Source organism: Mustelus asterias, chromosome 1 (assembly GCF_964213995.1).
Source record: "Mustelus asterias chromosome 1, sMusAst1.hap1.1, whole genome shotgun sequence".
Classification (NCBI taxonomy): Eukaryota; Metazoa; Chordata; class Chondrichthyes; order Carcharhiniformes; family Triakidae; genus Mustelus; species Mustelus asterias.
The window spans coordinates 85,617,926-85,639,308 of NC_135801.1; positions in this window are offsets into that span (position 1 = coordinate 85,617,926).

Here is a 21,383-nt window from a genome sequence, read left to right on the forward strand (position 1 = left end):
TTTACTAGAATGTTGTATGACTCCTCTTTTTTATAAAATAAAACCAAAGAAATAAGTAAAGGAATAATAAAGGCCCAATCGTGTCATACGAAGGGTAGTGGGGTAAGGAGTTTGCAGAGCGTGAAAATAAAATGTTGGGTATGTGGCATGTGTCCTTGTTATTGGAGGACTATGGCACAGTATAACAATAGATTCTTCATCTCACAACCAAACTGCGGTGTGTCGGAAGATTATGACGCAGTATAATGTGGGCAGATAAGAAACCCTTTTCAATTGGGTGATGCGTGGAGTGGACGGATAAAGCTATTTACAATTTGGACTGTGATGTCCTGATTCTTTCTTAGTGGAGGGAACCTATATGGGCGGGCTTTGGCTGCCAGGTACCCACTGCATTACCACCTCTGGTGGTGAGCGCCGGGTCAAACGGTTCTGGGAGTCCCAGTACCAGGGGTGTCATAGGGGGTAAGGTTTGTGGGTTCCCCATCCTTTCCATCGGGATCCCCTGGGCCGGGGTTTGGCTGATTCCCCTGGCTCCTCCCCCATTTTGTTTTGGCAAAAATGGCCCCTTGGGGTCTTTTATTGCCGGAACCTGGCATTCATGGGGCTCCCTGCCGTAGGTTAGGTTGTCTGCCAGGAATGTGGGGGTTATAGATGCTTGTCGGGCCGGTCCTTCAAGGGGCATGGGTCGGGGTCCATCGTCGGGGAACCGCTGAGATGGCCATGCGGGGTAGTTGGGCGGTGCCCTACAGTTCCGGGTGAAATGGTTGGGTTGCCCACAGGTATAACACTGTGCTTGTGGGCATGGGCCTCTGGGTTCAGCTCTATATCGTTCTCGGTGCCGGGGGTTGGGCCTATGTCCTATGCGGCCTTGTCCCCTGAAATTTGGTGGTGCCCTACAGTCCCGGGCAAAATGGTTGGGTTGCCCACAGTTATAACACTGTGCTTGTGGGGGTGCATATCTGGGGTTGGTTTTGTCTTGTTCCCTGTACCTGGGGTTGGGGATATATCGGGGTTCAGGGCGGGGCTGCGGTTTTCTGTATCGATGATTGGCAGGGGTATATGGGGGTGAGTTTCCCGGTCCCCTGTTTCCACCTCCCCCTTCGTTACGCCAAACCGGGGCCAGGTCTGTGTGGATCGGGTTCATCTTTCCGTGTTTTGTGGGCTTGGGGGTGTCTGTTTGTCTGACTTCCCGTTCCCACACACGAGTCATTTTGCGGATGGCCCAGGCTTCTGTATGTGTATTATCATCAGGGTCAAAATTCTCACAGGCTTTCCGACTCCCCTCGGTGGCGTGTGCTATCAGGGTCCGGATCCATGTGGGCCGGTGGTGTGCATTTAATTGGACTCGATTTAATTGGCCAAAAACCACAACAAATTGGTTCCATAGTCGGCCAGCATAGGCTGTCGGGTGCTCCCCTCTCTTTTGTTGGCAGTTGTTTAAACCTTGTACCGGGTCATCCCTATTGTAGCCTATGGCGGCCAGAACGGCCACCTTCATTTCTGGTAGGGTCCCCCCGGCCACGTTCTGGGGTTCGGGTAGGGCGGAACGGATGGCAGGACTTAAACATAACAGAATAAGTTTAACCTCTTCTGCCTCATCTAGACCGTTTAAAACACGATATTGGGTAACCTGGTCAAAGAGAGCATGTGGCTCCCCGGAGGGTTCAAATACTCCAATCACTTTAGCTATGTCAGTGAGCTGTGTCATGGTGTATGGAGTTACATAAGTCACATTGTGGTTCTGTCCGTCCTGTCGTTGGGTGGTGACCGGATTCATCGGTACAGGAACCAGATTAGTGACTGGGCTTATTGGGATGGTAAAAGGACTAGGAGCTGAGACTGAGTTTCCCCAGATGGGAGCCGGATTAGGTGGTGCCGTTGGTTCCACTCCCGGGAAGGGAGGTGGGGGTCCCAAGTCGGCAGTGACACTAGCTGTTGCATAATGGCAGGCATCCTCTTCTAAATCCCCCCACTCTACCCCTGGGTCACTATCCCCTGTGTCAGTCGTGTATGCACACATTACCCCCCTTTTTATGGCTAGTTGTGATTTTAAATCTTCAATCTCGCGCAGGCATTTGGAGTGGTCTGTTGCGCGGGCTGTATTTACTTTTCCTGCTTGGTGCAAAACTTTTACTGCAGCCTGTAGGTCGCTGCATTTACGTTTAACTTCCTCTACCTGTTGCAGCGCAGCCTCTCTCTCACAGACAGCACGCCGTGCCTTTTGGCAGGCTTTATCACATTGAGCCTGGAATTGGCTCATGTGTATCATGTAAATCTGGTTCCTTTCTTCTCCTGTGCTTACCTCCGCTTCCAATTGTTGTATGCGCGCGGTCTTCCACCGGGCGCACTTAAATGTGAGGATGGTTAGGTACACTATCATAAGTAGGATTCCTATTACGGCCAGTTGTGACAGAATGCGGACCCATGGGTGGATTTGGATATTTGAACCCCAATCCCAGAGGTCCTCCCATGCAGCATGACTGGCCATGATTATTTCCTTTTAGGATTCGTCACTTGAGTATAGGTAAGGTACTAAATTCCCTCCCGTAGATTTTACCCAAATTCCCTAGACTGTTCTAGTTCTGACTACACAGTTTGTCCACCTTGTGTTACAGACACCGGGTTTATGGCCCAATTTACTGGTTGAATCTGTATTAGTCCTTCACTCACTTAAGACTGGCCGTCACGTGGGGCATCTGCCCTCTTAATTCAGGCTCAGACGGAGTGTTGGAGAATACCGGGTTGAAGGTTCGACTTCGGAGCAACGCATTACTTCTTATCGAAGTCCCATCTGGGGTGCCACTGTTGTACCTGTTAATCTCAGATACTTTCAACCAGTTTACTTACTCCAAGGTTTTACCCCGGTGCCCTTATTTGCAAGGTGGACAAAGGACAAACACAAGTAAAGATTCAACAAGTTTATTAAATAACACTATTAACCCTTAAATTACCCACATAAAACAAGAGGATACCCCAGCAGATTCAAGTATACTACCCGTAAAGATGGCTTGGTTAAACTGCAGGCCCGATTCTCTGAGTCCCTCTGGTCTGTTGTCACGAAGGTGAGTCTCGATGGCCGCTTCTTCCTTCCTTCCTTGTCTGGTCAGTCTTCCGAATGGTCACGGCCGTCTCCCCTGTCGAGTCTTCGCTCCAGTGTGCCTCTGAGTGTGTCCCTTTATCCCCAGCCTGCTTGCCTTTCCAGAAACTTCTCTGGCTTCTGGCCAATGAGGTCCCAGGAGGGGGTTCCAATACCCAGTGGGTTTCTTGATGTCTGCCTGACAGGACACCAGGGTCCGCCCCCCAGGTGTCCATCTCCATGTTGTTAAACTTGTTATCAGGTAAGGTTTCTACAGGATCTCTTGGTGACAGAAAGTCTGGCCCGATCTGGGCTTCTAACAATAGACCGATGCATTTCAATGAGGTGCCATGATCTCCTGCTAAGTCTCAAGTAGAGTGTAACTACCCGTAACACTAGCTGTTGCATAATGGCAGGCATTTGATGGATGGTTGATGGGTCAGGCCCAGACACATTTGTGTATTGTACAATTGGCCTGCCTGCAGTTTGACTGTGTTTGATTCCAATGTGCCTAATTCTTTAATTTAGGATATCCAATTTTATCAGCCTTAAAACTAGGCCCTGTTTATATCACCACATTATTTCTCAGTTCTAACCATATGGACTCTGAGTGAACCTTCAGAAATATCCCCTCTCAGTACTGCATGTATACCTCTCCAATGTTAAAATGTGATCATCTGCAATAGTCTTAGTATGCTTCATGCAATTGTTAGGGAAGCGGCCTGGAACATGTATAAAGAGATTGGGACTTGAGTGAAGGGAGTCCTTCATCAGCACCAACCAATAAGTTGGCATTTCCCTTGCCATCATGTTGACTCATTGCTTTAGGGTCCTAACTGGAAGTCCTCTGAATCAAGGCATCCCTGGTGCTTCTCAACCTCGGACTGTTCAGGTTCCTTCTCAGATTCAGCACAGGAATTGTCCTCTGCGGCCACTAGAACAGCAGCACTGTCTTCATCCTCCAATGATACCCCTTTAAGAAAGCCAGATTATGGGAGGGTGCAGCAGACTAAAACAGTGCATTCTGGATAATATTGCACTGATACCCTCTGAGTGGTCCAGGACGTGAAACCTCATCTCGAGTAGGGCTCTGATGAACTGTCATCCAGACTCAAAAAATTAACTCTAATCTCTCTCCACAGATGCTGTGAGACCTGTTGAAATTTTCCAGCATTTATTATTGCTTGCTTTCAGTGACTGGTGTACTAAGACACCCAAGTCTTTTGTACATCAATATTTCTGAATCTATCACTATTTAAGTAATATTCTGGCATTCTGTTTCTCCATTCGAAGTGGATAACTCACTGTTATCCACGTTATAATGCATCTGTCATGTATTTGCCCACTCAGTCAACTTCCTCCACTCACATTCCCACCAAGTTTCATGTTGTCAACAAACTTGGAAATATTACATTTGGTTCGCTCATCCAAATCATTGATGTATATTATGAATCCATGTGGGACCCCACTTAGTTTCCATCTGCCACTTTGAAAAAGACCCATTTATACCTACCTTTTGTTTTCTGCCTGCTAACCAATTCTCATTCATGCCAAAATATTACCCCCAAATCTATGCGCTTTAATTTTGTATGCTAACCTCTTATGTGAGATTTTATCAAAAGCTTTTTGAAAATCCAAATACATCACATTCAATGGTTCACCCTTATCTATCCTGCTAGTTATGTCCTCAAAAATCTCTGGTAGGTTTGTCAAACATGATTTCCCTTTCACAAGTCCATTTTGACTTTGCCTAATGCCATTGATATTTTCTAAGTATCCTGTTATTGCATCCTTTATAATAAACTCAAGCATTTTCCCCACTACTGATGTTAGATTAACAAGTCTGTAATTGTCTGTTTTCTCCCTCCCTCCTTTTTTAAATAGGGGGATTACATTTGTCACCCCTCAATAGGCTGGGACTGTTCCAGAATCTACAGAATTTTGGAAGATGATAACTGTTGTGGGAAATTTACCACTTCGGAGTCAGACTTGGAGGTTTCAATAATACAGTTTTATTTCGGACAAAGCTTTGGGAGAAAGCACTGGTACTCCAGAGTACTTGGCAGCTACCTTCTCAACTACACAATGGTAGTTGATCATTTTTATACCTTTTAGACAATAGGCAGTACGGACATTAGCCGTTAACACATCGTTACAAGTTGAGTAGACAAATACGGACATGGACAGTTAACATATCATTGTTTATAGAATGGATACATTTATGCAGTTATGTCCTCTATCAATGACTGGTTTCGATCTATACATTCCGTGGCTGATCTTGTTACATTTATGTATTTATGTCCCCATCTGTGGCTGACCTTATTATCAGACTCATTGTTCTGGGTCTGCTCCTCCTTAGCATTTCTAGGGGGTTATTTATGTCTTCCTCAGTGAAGAACGAACTAAGTAGTTTAACTGCTCTGCAATTTCCTTGTTCTTTATTATGAATTCTCCTGTTTCAGATTGTAAAGAATGTGACATTTGTCTTGACTAATCTTTTTATTTTTATATACTTATGGAAGCTTTTACAGTTCACTTTTCTGTTCCTTTCAAGTTTATTCGCACGCTATTTTCCCCCTGTTAATCAATCTCTTGGTGTTCTGCTGAATTCCGAACTGCTCCCAATCCTTAGACTTTCTGCTTTTTCTAGTAATTTTATCTGACTCTTCTTTGGATCTAATACTATCCTTAATTTATTTTGGAAGCCATGATTGGGCTGCTTTTCTTGTGTTTTTGTACCTGAAAGGAATGTATGACTTGCGCTTCCATTCATTCTTTGAAGATTAGCCATTGCCTATCCACCGTCATGCCTTTTAATGAAATTCCCCAATCTAACTTAGTCAACTCATGCCTCTTTTCTTCATAGTTTCCTTTGTTTAGATTTAGGACCCTAATTTGAGATCAGACTTCTTCACTTTTCTTCCTAATGAAGAACTCAATCATGTTATGGTTACTGTTCCCTAAAGGACCCCGCACAACAAGATTGCATTATATCAAATCTAGTATAGAATGTTTCCATGTTGGTTCCTCAACATACTGGCCTGAAAAAAAAATGTACATATTCATCCTCCAGGATATTACTGCGAATTTGGTTTGCCCAATCTATATGTAAATTAAAGTCATCCATGAGTACTTAGCCCCCTTGTTACATGCATCTCTAGTTTCCTGCCATCCTCTACTTTATCGCTACTGTTTGGAGGCCTATAGACAACTCACACAAATGATTTTTGCCCCTTGTTGTTACTTAGCTCCACCCAGACTGATTCTACATCCAGATTTTCTGAGCTAAAATCCTCTCTCACTATTGCACTGATTTCATCCTTGACTATCAATGCCACCCCATCTCTTTTTCCTTTTTGCCTGTCCTTCCGAAATACCTTGGATATTCAGTTCTCAGCCTTGGTTACCTGCAGCCATGTCTCTGTCATCACAATCATATTGTACCAGTGTATACCAATTTGCACTATTAATTTATCTGCCTTATTGGGAATGCTCCATGTATTCAAATATAGTACTTATAGACTTGTCTTTTTAACATTTTTACACATAGCACAAATAACTGTGGTGTTATTTGCTGCTGGCCCTCATTTCCTCTGCCTTCCACTTTTGCTTTCTCCTTTTCTGTCTTTCATTTCTAACTTTGTTTCCCTCTCTTGTCTCTCTGGTTAGGTTCCCATCTCCCTGCCATTCTAGTTTAAATCCTCCCCAACAGCATTTGCAAATACCCCTGCGAGGATATTGGTTCCAGTTTTGCTGTGGTGCAACCCATTCAGTTTGTACAGGTCCCATCTCCCCAGAATCTGTCCCAATGCCTCAGGAATCCAAATCCCTCCTTCCCACACTATCTCTCAGCCACGTATACATCTGGTCTATTCTCCTATTCCTGCTCTTGCTAGCAGGTGGCACTGTTACGCCCTTTGAGATCCTGCTTTTTAATTTATTTCCTAGCTCCTTATAATCTGCTTTCAGGGCCTCATCCCTCTTCTTACCTATGTCATTGGTACCCATATGGACCACAATCTTCGGCTGTTCACCCTCCCCATTCGGAATATCCAGCTGAGAGAATCCTTTATTATGAGGTCATTAATTAATCCTGTCTTATTACACATTACCAGGTTTAAATTAGCCTGTTCTCCTGGTTGGTCCCACAACATATTATTCTAAGAAACTGTCCTCAGGGCGACCTTCCCCAATTTGATTAATCAAGTATATATGAATGTTGAAATTGGCCACAATTATTGCAATACCCTTCCTAGCAGCCTCTATTATTTTTTGATTTATGCTCTCTCCTACTATGTAGCTACTGTTAGGGAGCTACTCCCACCAGTGATTCATTTCCAATGCTGTTTCTCATCTCCACCCAAACTGATTCTACATCGTGATCTTTTGTTCCAAGATAATTTGTCACTACTGATCTAATCTTTTATTAACAGAGCTACCCCTTGTCCTTTACCTTTCTTTAACTTTCTTTCTATTCCAGTTGAAGTGTCAAAAACTTTTTGAATATTCAGTTTCCAGTCTTGGTAAACTTGCAACCATGTCTCTGTATTTGGCTCTCATAGACATTATTTCTATTTTGCTACAAATTAATCTATCTTGTTAAGAATTATGCGAGCGTTCAGATAAAGAGCTTTTAATTTTGTTTTCTTTTCCGATTTTATCCTATTCTAACCCTATTGGTTAATGTACTCATATGTTTTTATGCTCTGTTACTTCCTGTTAGACTCTGGTTATCATTACCTATAGCATTACCCTACACTATTGTCTTGTCCTTTCTCTATAACTTTCTAAATTTGAGGCGTTCAAGTCAGGCGACACTGACCTATACAAGAAAGCCAGATACGATCTAAGGAGATCCATCAAAGATGCCAAAATACAATACCGGACCAAGCTAGAGTCCCAGGCTAGCCACACTGACCCCCACCGACTATGGCAAGGTCTGCAAGACATAACAGGCTACAAGATGTAGGCATGTAAAATCACCGGCTCCAACGCACCCCTCCTTGATGAGCTCAATGCATTCTATGCCTGTTTTGAGCAAGAGGTTAGCGAGGGCATGCCCTCCACCCTGGAAGCCCTGGATGAACCTGTATCTGGGATCACCATTGCACATGTCAGAGCAGCTTTCTTGAAGGTCAACCCATGGAAAGCAACTGGCCCAGATGGGGTATCCGGATGTGCACTCAGATCCTGCGCAGATCAGCTGGCGGAGGTATTCACAGACATCTTCGACCTCTCTTTACAACAATCTGAGGTCCCTATCTGCTTCAAGAAGACGACCATCATCCTGGTACCTAAGAAAAACCAAGCAGCATGCCTTAATGTCAATTGGCCGGTGGCTCTGACATCCATCATTATGAAGTGCTTCGAAAAGTTAGTCATGGCACAAATCAATTCCAGCCTCCCGGATTACCTGGATCCACTACAGTTTGCCTACTGCCGCAACTGGTCCACAGCAGACGCCATTTCCCTGGCCCTGCACTCAACCCTGGAACACCTAGATAACAAGGACACCTATGTCAGACTCCTATTTATTGACTACAGCTCAGTCTTCAACACTATTATTCCCATGAAACTCATCTCCAAACTCTGTGGCCTGGGCATTGGCACCTCCCTCTGCGACTGGATCCTGAACTTAATAACTCACAGACCACAATCAGTAAGGACAGGCAACAACACCCCCTTCACAATCATTCTTAACACCGGTGCCCCACAAGGCTGTGTTCTCAGCCTCCTACTACACTCCTTATACACCTATGCCTGTGTGGCCAAATTTCCCTCCAATTCGATTTTAAGTTTGCTGACGACACCACCGTAGTGGGTTGGATCTCAAACAATAACGAGACAAAGTACAGGAATAAGATAGAGAATCCGGTGAACTGGTGTGGCAACAATAATCTCTCCCTCAATGTCAACAAAACGAAGGAGATTGTCATCAACTTCAGGAAGCGTAAAGGATAATATGCCCCTGTCTACATCAATGGGGATGAAGTAGAAAGGGTCGAGAGCTTCAAGTTTTTAGGTGTCCAGATCACCAGCAACCTGTCCTGGTCCCCCCATACCGACACTATAGTTAAGAAAGCCCACCAACGCCTCTACTTTCTCAGAAGACTAAGGAAATTTGGCATGTCAGCTACGACTCTCACCAACTTTTACAGATGCACCATAGAAAGCATTCTTTCTGGTTGTATCACAGCTTGGTATAGCTCCTGTTCTGCCCAAGACCGCAAGGAACTACAAAAGGTCATGAATGTAAGCCCAATCCATCACGCAAACCAGCCTCCCGTCCATTGACTCTGTCTACACTTCCCTCTGCCTTGGCAAAGCAGCCGGCATAATTAAGGACCGCACGCACTCTGGACATTCTCTCATCCACCTTCTTCCTTCGGGAAAAAGATACAAAAGTCTGAGGTCACGTACCAACCGACTCAAGAACAGCTTCTTTCCTGCTGCTGTCAGACTTTTGAATGGACTTACCTTGCATTAAGTTGATCTTTCTCTACACCCTTGCTATGACTGTAACACTACATTCTGCACTCTCTCGTTTCCTTCTCTATGAAGGTATGGTTTTGTCTGTATAGTGCACAAGAAACAATACTTTTCACTATATGTTAATACATGTGACAATAATAAATCAAATCAAATCAAATAAATTTCCCCTCATCTGAATCTTCCCCATCCACATTATTTAGTTTCAAGCCCTCTCTATAACTCTAGTTATTCAATTTGCCAGTATACTGGTCCCAGTGTGGCTCATGTGAGACCGACCATAATGGAACAACCCCCTCTTTTCTCATTACTGGTACCAGTTTCCCATAAATTGAAACCCATTTCTCTCACACTAATCTTTGAGGTGTGCATTCAACTCTCTAATCTTATTTACCCTATGTCAATTTGCTTTTGGCTCAGATAATAATTCAAAGATTATTAGCTTTGTGGTTTTGCTCCTTAACCTATCCCCTTGCTGTTCATTTTCTCTTCTCTTAGAAGAATCTCTTCTTATTCTTAAATCATTAAAACATTCTTAAATCAATTATGTCATTACTACCCACTTGGACTATGACACTGGATCCTTTTCCTTCCCCCTTCAAGTTTTCCACCAATCCCGAGAAGATGCCCTTAACTCTGGCACTGTTCAGGCAACACAGCCTTTTGGACCCACGCCCTTGGCTGGAGAAAACGGTATTCCCCTAACTATACTGTCTGCTACAGTACTATTGCATTGCAGCATGGTGGCACAGTGGTTAGCACTGCTAGCTCACAGTACCAAGGACTGAGGTTCAATTCCGGACTTGGGTGACTGTCTGTGTGGAGTTTGCATGTTCTCCCCGTGACTGTGTGGGTTTCCTCTGGTTTCCTCCCACAGTCCAACGATGTGTAGGTTAGGTGGATTGCCCGTGATAAACTGCCCCTTAGTGTTTCAAGATGTATAGGTTAGATGGATTAGCCATGATAAATGTATGGGGTTACAGGGATAGGGTGGGGGGAAAAGGCCTGGGTAAGATACTCTGTCAGAGAGTCAGTGCAAATGCGATGGGCCAAATGGCACGGTAGGTATTCTCCCAACTTGAATGGCCCCCTGTATCCCAGGTACATATAAATCTAAATCATCAGTGTATACCAGAAACAGCAAGGGCCAGAGCTGAGCTCTGCAGTATCTCATTGGAAACATCCTTCCAGTCATGAAAACACCTGTGGACTCTTTGTTTCCAGCCACTGAGCCAATTTGGATCCAACTTGGGTCACTTTCCTTTGAGTTCCATAAGCTTTAAATTTTCTAATCTCTCTGCCATGTAGGACCTTGTAAATGCCTTATTAAAATCCACGCAGACTACATCAACCATGCTACTATCATTGATCTTCCTTGTTATCTCCTCAAAAAAATCAGTCAAGCTTGTTGGACATGACTTTGCCTTAATGACTGCATGCAGACTCTTTGATTTCTGTGTGCCTTTCTAAATGACGATTTGCACTATCTCTTGGATTTTTTTCTCAATCATTTTCCTAGCATGGAGTATAGGCTGACTGGCCTGAAATCTCTTAGTCTATGTCTTCTTTCTCATTTAAAGAACAGTGGCAGTGCTCCCTTTGGCACCAGACCTGCAGTGGGAGAGGATTGGAAAATGATAGTTAAAGCTGCCACTATGTCTTGCTTCCCTTTGGACACAGCTCATCCATCCTGATGGTTTATCCACTTTCAAGGATGCTAAGTATGCCATCCAATATTTCACAAATCACTATTTAATTAATTGAGATCTAGAAAAAAGGTATGATTAATAAAAGATTTACTGTCTAATGCCATATCTCTGTGACAAAGAAAAATCACTATACTGGTGCCAAAAATTCAGTAAGCATTACTGGTGACAACCTATACTAGTAAACAAGAGAACCTCTGAGCAGTTTTTCATATCAGCTGGCTTTGGGGGTATGTTGGCACAGTGGTTAGCACTACTGCCTCCAGGGACCGGGTTCAATTCCAGGCTTGGGTCACTGTGTGGAGTCTGCACGTTCTCCCTGTGTCTGTGTGGGTTCTCTCCGGGTGCTCTGGTTTCCTCCCACAGTCCAAAGATGCGCGAGTTAGGTCCATTGGCCAAGCTAAATTCTCCCTCAGTGTACCCAAACAGGTGTTGGAGTGTGGCGACTAGGGAATAACTTCAGTGCAGAGTTAGTGTAAGCCTACTTTGACACTAATAAAAAACTTTATATTGGCTGCATTGTTAACAGCATCTGGTGCAAACCCATCCTTTATATTTATAAATCCAGGCACAGTGTCTTCGCCTTTTTCATTCCCCCAAAAATGTCTCAAGAAATTACCAACTATTTCACAAACTACAGTAAAAAAAACCCATCTGCACTGTTTATCAAAAGGCCGAAACAAAATCTTACAATGACCACTGAAAATAGGCCAGTTAAAAGCTGCAATCAAGTCCGAGCTCACAGCGCCGTTTACTAATTTATCATTCCACTGTTTGGATGCTGATGCTCTGGTGGGATCTTATTGCTTTACGACTAATTGTACCGACTCTACCACTGATTCAGTGAGCTGGCTGGAGGAGCTTATTTATGGTACAGTTGCACATTTGACGAAGCGCTCATTCCTCCACTTAGCTGTTGGACAATCTTTCACGTTTATCTTGACGCTTGCTCCCTAAGGAGAGAGTTAGATAAACATTGAAATTTTTTTTTGCAAGAAAAGGAGGAAAGAAGAAGGAGTTGGGGGTTGTGAATCCAACAGTTCACTCTCTCCTGCAACCACTGGCCTTGTAAGGAGTGAAAGGAAGATCCCGCCCCTTAAAAGGCTCAAGAAGTAGAAACCTGGCGTCTGGAGTCTTGACATAATTTCTGGCATGCATACCCGCTCCGCAGCTACAGTTTTTCCTTTGGATCCAATGTGTTTGAGATGTTGACGTTTTGACACAAACTCTTACTATTACTTCGAGTCTTTATATGTGTCGTTCCAAGACATAGCCCCAGATGGGTGTACGCATAAGTTTGTCTTTCTGGCATCCATAATGTTTTATCAACTATTTAACTAAAAACATAATTCAGATGAAGAAGTGCAATCAACGATTCTCCTCCTGGATTCTATTTTCTGCATTTATCTGCTGTCTCATGGAAAGCCCGTCAAATTTAATTCGCAAATGCGCATTCAGGTTGTGAATAGTTCTAATTAACTTCTGAGTCTTGTGGCTTACCCGTCCGCAATAAATTATTTAACCAAGAGCGTTGAAAATTGACATGTAAGTGTAAATGTGTTTATATGTGTTTATGTGTCAGAAATGTAACCACGGGAAAATGCACTGCAGAGATACACCGCGGGGTGGCCTCAGCGTACCTATGCTTTCATATTAAATTAACTGAAAATTACAATCTCCAGAATATGCAATCATATATCTGATACATGAAGAGCGAATCTGGAATCTATTCTGATTGAAGGGAACACCCAGCGAAGCGGACGGCGCTGTTTCTCTCAGCGTCTTGCCGGTTCCCCACCCAAGTTACCGCCGACCCGGAGGACCCGACGCAAATTCAGAGTCCAGGGTCAGCAATTTCGCCTCCCGGGCAGGGGCGAGCGAAAACCTACCCGCCAGGAGGAGAATGGCACCAACCCATCCCCACACCATTTTCCAGGAGGCGGGATTGGCGGCTGATGCGTTTGTTATCTGCCTACCTTTTCTAATCGGTATCGGGGGCCCTGAAGCATTGTGAACAACCAACTGCCTGGAGGTTGCCTCCTGACATCAACCCGGGATGCCAAGACTCCAGGCAGGCTCTGAAGCCTGTCTGCGTGTCCGCCTGCTCGTCCTTCCTGGCCACAGTTCCCCCTCCACACTGGTGGCCAGGCTGGAGGCCTTTATTCTTGTTTAAACAGTTGCTGAGAGGGTGCCTCAAAATTAAAGTGACTTTTTTCTGTCTCTCTCTCTTACGTGGAGTGCACTGCTGCATCTTCCGTGCTGGAACCCCCATGATTACCCTCCCTTACTAACTTTAACTGGCTTTCATCTCTTCCAGGAGATTACAAGATGGCAGGTGGGTGGAAAGCACTATGTATTGTGATGCATGAGGCATCACAATCTTATGGGACAGGGTACACAGACTACAAGATACTTTTCCTGTCCATCAGCTTTTTGTGGTTTCAGAACATATAGAACATAGAACAGTACAGCACAGAACAGGCCCTTCGGCCCACGATGTTGTGCCGAGCTTTATCTGAAACCAAGGTCAAGCTATCCCACTCCCTATCATCCTGGTGTGCTCCATGTGCCTATCCAATAACTGTTTAAATGTTCCTAAAGTGTCTGACTCCACTATCACTGCAGGCAGTCCATTCCACACTCCAACCACTCTCTGCGTAAAGAACCTACCTCTGATATCCTTCCTATATCTCCCACCATGAACCCTACAGTTATGCCCCCTTGTAATAGCTCCATCCATCCGAGGAAATAGTCTTTGAACATTCACTCTATCTATCCCCTTCATCATTTTATAAACCTCTATTAAGTCTCCCCTCAGCCTCCTCCGCTCCAGAGAGAACAGCCCTAGCTCCCTCAACCTATCCTCATAAGACCTACCCTCCAAACCAGGCAGCATCCTGATAAATCTCCTCTGCACTCTTTCCAGCACTTCCACATCCTTCTTATAGTGAGGTGACCAGAACTGTGCACACTATTCCAAATGTGGTCTCACCAAGGTCCTGTATAGTTGCAGCATAACCCCACGGCTCTTAAACTCCAACCCCCTGTTAATAAAAGCTAACACACTATAGGCCTTCTTCACAGCTCTATCCACTTGAGTGGCAACCTTTAGAGATCTGTGGATATGGACCCCAAGATCTCTCTGTTCCTCCACAGTCTTCAGAACCCTACCTTTGACCCTGTAATCCACATTTAAATTAGTCCTACCAAAATGAATCACCTCACATTTATCAGGGTTAAACTCCATTTGCCATTTTTCAGCCCAGCTTTGCATCCTATCTATGTCTCTTTGCAGCCTACAACAGCCCTCCACCTCATCCACTACACCACCAATTTGGTGTCATCAGCAAATTTACTGATCCATCCTTCAGCCCTCTCCTCTAAGTCATGAATAAAAATCACAAAGAGCAGAGGACCAAGCACTGATCCCTGTGGCACTCCGCTAGCAACCTGCCTCCAGTCCAAAATTTTCCATCCACCACCACCCTCTGTCTTCGATCAGATAGCCAGTTACCTATCCAATCGGCCAACTTTCCCGCTATCCCACACCTCCTTACTTTCTCTCCTCTCCTGACCAGCTTCCCATCCTTCAACATCTATAAATGTCATCACATCAAAAATTCAGCTGCCTGTATTCCATCCCATGTCAAATCCAACTGAACCATCATCCCGCTCACTGATCCACATTAGCTTTTGGTCTTCGAATGACTCCAATTTAAAATTTTCATTTTAATGTTCAAATTCATCATGGCCTTGTCTCTAAGCATTTCAGGAACCTTCTCCAGTAGCACAACCCTCCAGGAGCTCTGCATTCCTCCAACTCTGCTCCTACCATTGGCAACTGTACCTCCAGTCATCTCAGGCCCAGTGCTCTAACCTTCCCTCCATAATTTTGATTTGATTTGATTTGTTTTTATCACATGTATTAGTATATACAGAAAAAAACATTATTTATTGCGTGCTACACAGACAAAGCATACGTACATAGGGAAGGAAAGGAGAGTGAGCAGAATGTAGTGTTGCAGTCATAGCTAGGGTGTAGAGAAAGATCAACTTAATGCGAGGTTGGTCTATTCAAAAGTCTGATGGCAGCAGGGGAGAAGCTGTTCTTGAGTCGGTTAGTGTTGTTGTAAATTGGGAATTGGTGTTATCTTCTTTAGCCACAGTGGGGGAGACAATTTCTCAATGTGGTGTTGGGGGTGAGGAAGGGATATTAGTATTGAAATTGTTTTGGAGAAGGACATTATAGTAGATGTGAGAAATTAGGCTTTGTGCTCTGTGAGGTGAGGAATGATGCATGGACAAATAGAAGGTCAGCTTGTTTGTAGACTTTTGAAAGATGACTCATTGGGAAGCTAAAAGGATTTCAATTCATGCGAGAGGAGTTGAATTTTACGTTATTTGGGTGTTGCTGATGTGATTAAATATTAGCAATTTCTGGGCCTTTATAGTTTGACTTTGCTCCCTCTTATTTCACCCTGCAAGCAAGAAGTAATTTTGGGAAGTGGCTGTTTAAGGAGCACATATAGCAATAGGCTGCACCTAATTCATATGATTTAGAATGACTGGGCGGAATTATCCCATTTTGACACTAAGAGCAATGGCGGTGGATGGTTCCAGCAGCATCTGCTCCGGGATCCTGCCTCAGATTCAACACTTGGCACCTCGTTAATTATGCACAGGTGAATTCCCCTCTGACGCTCCTGGCAGGCTGGGGCTGATTCGTCCGCCTGCCCTCAGCTGATGGGTTCGAGAGTCCAGACATCATATTTAAACACCAGTCCAGCACACTCGTATCACTCTCTCCACTCACCAGTCTATACAGGATGTCAGCAACCCAGAGGAAAAAGGCTAGCAGCCTCAAGAAGAAGTCTGTTCCTCCATTCAACCACCCAAGCCCATCACCTGTGAGACACCCATGCTTCACTTGGCCCTCTATCCAATGCATCTGGAGTCTTCATTCATTCTCTTCCAGTAAACGATGCAATATCCCTTTGACCCCTTTGTGAGCATTTCATGCTGCCTTGTTGGGTTCAGCTTCCCTCCACTCATTTTTCCCTCTGCCTTCCATTGTTCATCACTTTCATCCACCTCTTTGCCCCTCTGTCTGCCACTGTGAGCCCTCACCATTCCCCCACCCCCATCTTGTACAGCCCTCAAATGAACATACAAAATAGGAGCAGAAGTGGATTCAGCCCCTTGAGCCTACTTCTCCATTCACTAAGATCATTGCTTAGAAATTTGGGTTCTACATTCTCCACCTACCCCGATAACCTTTGATTCTTCTGTCTAACAAGAATTTATCTACCTTTTCCATAAAAATATTCAGTGATCCTGCTTCCAACACCTTTTGAGTCAGAGAGTTCCAAAGTTGCACAATTTCTCCTCATCTCTGTTTTATAAGGGCAACTGCTAATTTTAAAAGTGCCCCCTAGCACCCACAAGAGGGAATATCCATCCAACATCCATCTTGTCAATACCATTCAGGATCTTAAATACTTCAATCAAATCACCCCTCACTCTTTAAACTCTATGGAAACAAGCTCAGCCTTTCCAACCTATCCTCTTAGGAAAACCCACTCATTTCAGGTATCAGTCTAGTTAACATGCCTTCAATGCATTTAAATCCCTCCTTACCGTCGGGGAGCAGGGAGCACTGGATCTGCGAGGGACACTCTTAGATCATAGATCATAGAACCCTACAGTGCAGAAAGAGGCCATTCGGCCCATCAAGTCTGCACCAACCACAATCCCACCCAGGCCCTACCCCCATATCCCTACATATTTTATCCACTAATCCCTCTAATCTACGCATCTCAGGAAACTAAGGGGCAATTTTATCATGGCCAATCAACCTAACCTGCACATCTTTGGACTGTGGGAGGAAACCGGAGCACCTGGAGGAAACCCACACAGACACGAGGAGAATGTGCAAACTCCACACAGACAGTGACCCGAGCCGGGAATCGAACCCAGGTCCCTGGAGCTGTGAAGCAGCAGTGCTAACCACTGTGCTACCGTGCCGCCCCTTCTTGGAGCGGAAGATAAAGGGAGCACGAGGCTCAGGGCCCTCACCTTGGCAGAGTGGCGAGCACCAGACCTGTGAGGGACACTCTCCTGGGAATAGAGTATAAAGGAAGTGTGAGGCTTGGGATCCTCACATACCTTTGGGGAACGGAGAGCACCGGACCTGTGAGGGACACTCTCCTGGGAATGGAGTATAAAGAGAGTGCGAGGCTTGGGCCCTCATTTACCTTCAGGGAGTGGAGAGCACCGGACCTGCGAGGGACACTCTTCTCAGAGTGGAGGATAAAGGGAGTGTGAGGCTGAGGGACCTGCGGGAGGGACAGTCGCCGAACAGCACACTCAGTTTGAAAGGTCCAAGAGTGATGTCACAGGAAAGCAGTAAGCTGATTGTTTGGTGAGTAACTTGATATCAGAGATGGTCTTTCAATAGCTGAAACTTAAATAACTAAATAAGATAGCAGGGAACAAAGCCAGGAGGATAAAGGAGTAAAGAAATAGTGAATCTAAGAGCAGAAGCAGGTGGTTAAAAGACTGTAAGGAATGGCAGAGCACAAGATTACATCTCCTAAGGAAATCTAAACAGCTGTTTGGGTGAGTACAGTTGAATAGGTACTTATTACTACTATTGGTTATAATTGTTAAGATATCATTCTGTGATTCATTGGGCCCAATTTTACCATCAAGTTGCGTCCGTTTTCGAGTGCGAAAACTTGGTAAAGTCGGGCGTGAGATGAGTAGCGTGATCTGCACCCGCCTCCGTGCCCGTTCCCCCTTTCCCAAGGGCCGAAAATGGCTGCCGTCGGGACCACACCCAAAATGGGCGTGACGTCAATTTAAATGCATTTGCATACATTTAAATTGACTTAATGGGCTGCACGCCCAAACTTACTGGCACTTCCCCCTTTACCACCGTGTTCGCCCGTCCAGATTCGGCACGAAACAGACATGCTCGGCAAAGATCTGATTCGGGCGCTCCAGCTTCTGAGGAGATAAGTTCTGAGCTTCCAGCGGCTCTTTGACACAGATCAGTGGCGGTGGGGGGGTGGGGGGGGGGGGGGGGGGGGGAGGAAGGTGAATCAGATGGCTGTCTGGTGGGGAGGAGGGAGGGGGGGTCAGATAGCTCTCTGGTGGGGGTGAGGAGGGAGGCGGGTCAGATGGCTCTCTGGTGGGGGGGAGGGATGATGTGGAGATGCCGGCGTTGGACTGGGGTAAACACAGTAAGAAGTTTAACAACACCAGGTTAAAGTCCAACAGGTTTATTTGGTAGCAAAAGCCACACAAGCTTTTGGAGCTCTTAGCCCCTTCTTCAGGTGAGTGGGAATTCTGTTCACAAACAGAGCTTATAAAGACACAGACTCAATTTACATGAATAATGGTTGGAATGCGAATACTTACAACTAATCAAGTCTTTAAGAAACGAAACAATGTGAGTGGAGAGAGCATCAAGACAGGCTAAAAAGATGTGCATTGTCTCCAGACAAGACAGCCAGTGAAACTCTGCAGGTCCACGCAACTGTGGGAGTTACAAATAGTGTGACATGAACCCAATATCCCGGTTGAGGCCGTCCTCATGTGTGCGGAACTTGGCTATCAGTTTCTGCTCAGCAACTCTGCGCTGTCGTGTGTCGCGAAGGCCGCCTTGGAGAACGCTTACCCGGGGGGGAGGGAGACAGGCAGGTCAGATGGGTCTCTGCTGGGGGGGACGGAGATGGGTCAGATGGCTCTCTGGTGGGGGAGTGGGGGGGCAGGGGGGTCAGCTGCCACTCTGCATGTGATCAGTGGGGAGGAAGGAGGTTTCTGCTGTCACTCTGCATGGGAGCGGGGGGGGGGCAGGGGGCCGTGATCATCTGGGTAGTGGGGGGTGGGGGGGGATAAGGGGGTCATTAATGTTGTGGGGCTGGGGCAATGTCTGTGGGGGCCAGGGGGGAGGCATTATCCAGCCTGGGAGCGATGTGGCAGGGGCGTTTTTCTATTTTTTTTCTGCGCACACGCAATTGAAGGTTCCGATCGGAGCTGAAGGGTTTTGGGCGCGTTAAGCCCCGCCAACAGGCTTCTGCAGCGTGATTCAGAATCGCTGCTATTTTTTCAGGCAGAGTGCGTATGGGGGGTGCCTGAGAATGGCTCTAAAAGTCGGATCTGAAACACTCCCAGTTTCAAGTCCACCCGGCACTTAGAATCAAAATGGTGAAATAGGGCCCATTATTTGTGAGAAATATTTTCTATAATAACAATGAGTGGAGAAGAAGGGCCCTGTTGATATTGTTTGATATTAAAAGGAATAATTTAACTTAAAGGGGTAAGACATGGCTCCAAGCTGAGATCTATGTTGGACACCAGGAATGTTTCCAGTTCCCAGGACCAGTGCGTGTGCAGGAAGTGCCTCCAGCTGCAGCTCCTGGAAGCCTGAGTTTCGGAGCTGAAGCAGCGTCTAGGGTCCCACTGTGGAGCATCCACGAGGCAGAGAGTATCGCGGATAGCACATATAGAGAGGTGGTCACTCCATAGGCTCAGACTCCACAGGCAGCAAGGGAATGGATAACCACCAGACAGAGCAAGAGGACTAGGCAGGCAATGCAGAAAACTCCTCTGGCTATTCCCCAATAAAACAGATATAGTGTTTTGGATACTGTTGAGGGGAATGGCTTCTCAGGGGATAACAGCAGCAGCCAAATTCGTAGCATCATGGTTGGCTCTGCTGCACAGGGGAGGAGTAAAATGAGTAGAAATGCGATAATCATAGCGGATTCAGTTGTGAGGGGAATAGATAGATGTTTCTGTGGCTGCAAAGGAGACTCCAGGATATTATGTTGCCTCCCTGGTGCTAGGGTCAAGAATGATTCTGAGCGGTTGCAGAACATTCTGAAGGGGGAGGATGAACAGCTGTTGTGGTACACATTGGTACAAATGACATAGGTTAAAAAAAAAGGATGAGGTCCTAAAAGCAGAATATAGAGAGCTAGGAAGCAAGTTGAAAAGTAGGACCTCAAAGTTAGTCATCTGAGAATTACTACCAATGCCACGCGTTAGTCAGAGTAGACACGGCAGGATATATCGGATGAATATGTGGCTGAAAAGATGGTGTGAAGGGGAGGGTTTCAGATTTCTGGGGCACTGGGACTGGTTTTGGGGAGGTGGAAGCTGTACAAACTGGACAGGTTAGACCTGGGCAGGACTGGGATTGATGCCTTGGGGAGGGAGGGGGGCGTGGGGTGTTTGCTATAATGGTTGGGGAGGGTTTCATTAATGTGGCAAGGGGTTGGGAACCTAAGTAATGATTTAGAGCGGGGGAATCACGAACAAGGAAAAAGACAGTAAGGCGAATAAGGAAAGTGATAGGCAGAGAAATCAAGGACCAGAATCAGATAAGGATACAGCATAAAATAGTATGAATGGGACAAGGAATGTTAGAAGGACTAGCCTTAAGATTTTGTAACTGAACTCTTGGAGCATTTGAAATAAAATGGATGAATTAGTCGCACAAATGGATGTAAAGGGGTATGATATAGTTGGGATTATGGAGACGTGGCTCCAAGGTAGATTGGCTAAGAGGGAGTTGAAGAGCGAGCTTAGAAGGGCTAAAAGGGGACATGAGAAGACTTTGGCGGATAGGGTTAAAGAGAATCCTAAGGCGTTCTATAGGTATGTCAAGAACAGAAGGTTGGTTAGGGCAAGTTTAGGGCCAGTTATAGATGGCAGAGGGAAGTTATGTGTGGAACCGGAGGAGATTGGTGAAGCATTGAACCAATATTTCTCTTCGGTGTTCACGCAAGGGGACATGAATATAGCTGAGGAGGACACTGGGTTGCAGGGGAGTAGAATAGACAGTATTACAGTTGATAAGGAGGATGTGCAGGATATTCTGGAGGGTCTGAAAATAGATAAATCCCCTGGTCCGGATGGGATTTATCCAAGGATTCTCTGGGAGGCAAGAGAAGTGATTGCAGAGCCTCTGGCTCTGATCTTCAGGTCGTCGTTGGCCTCTGGTATAGTACCAGAAGATTGGAGGTTAGCGAATGTTGTCCCATTGTTTAAGAAGGGGAACAGAGACTTCCCCGGGAATTATAGACCGGTGAGTCTCACTTCTG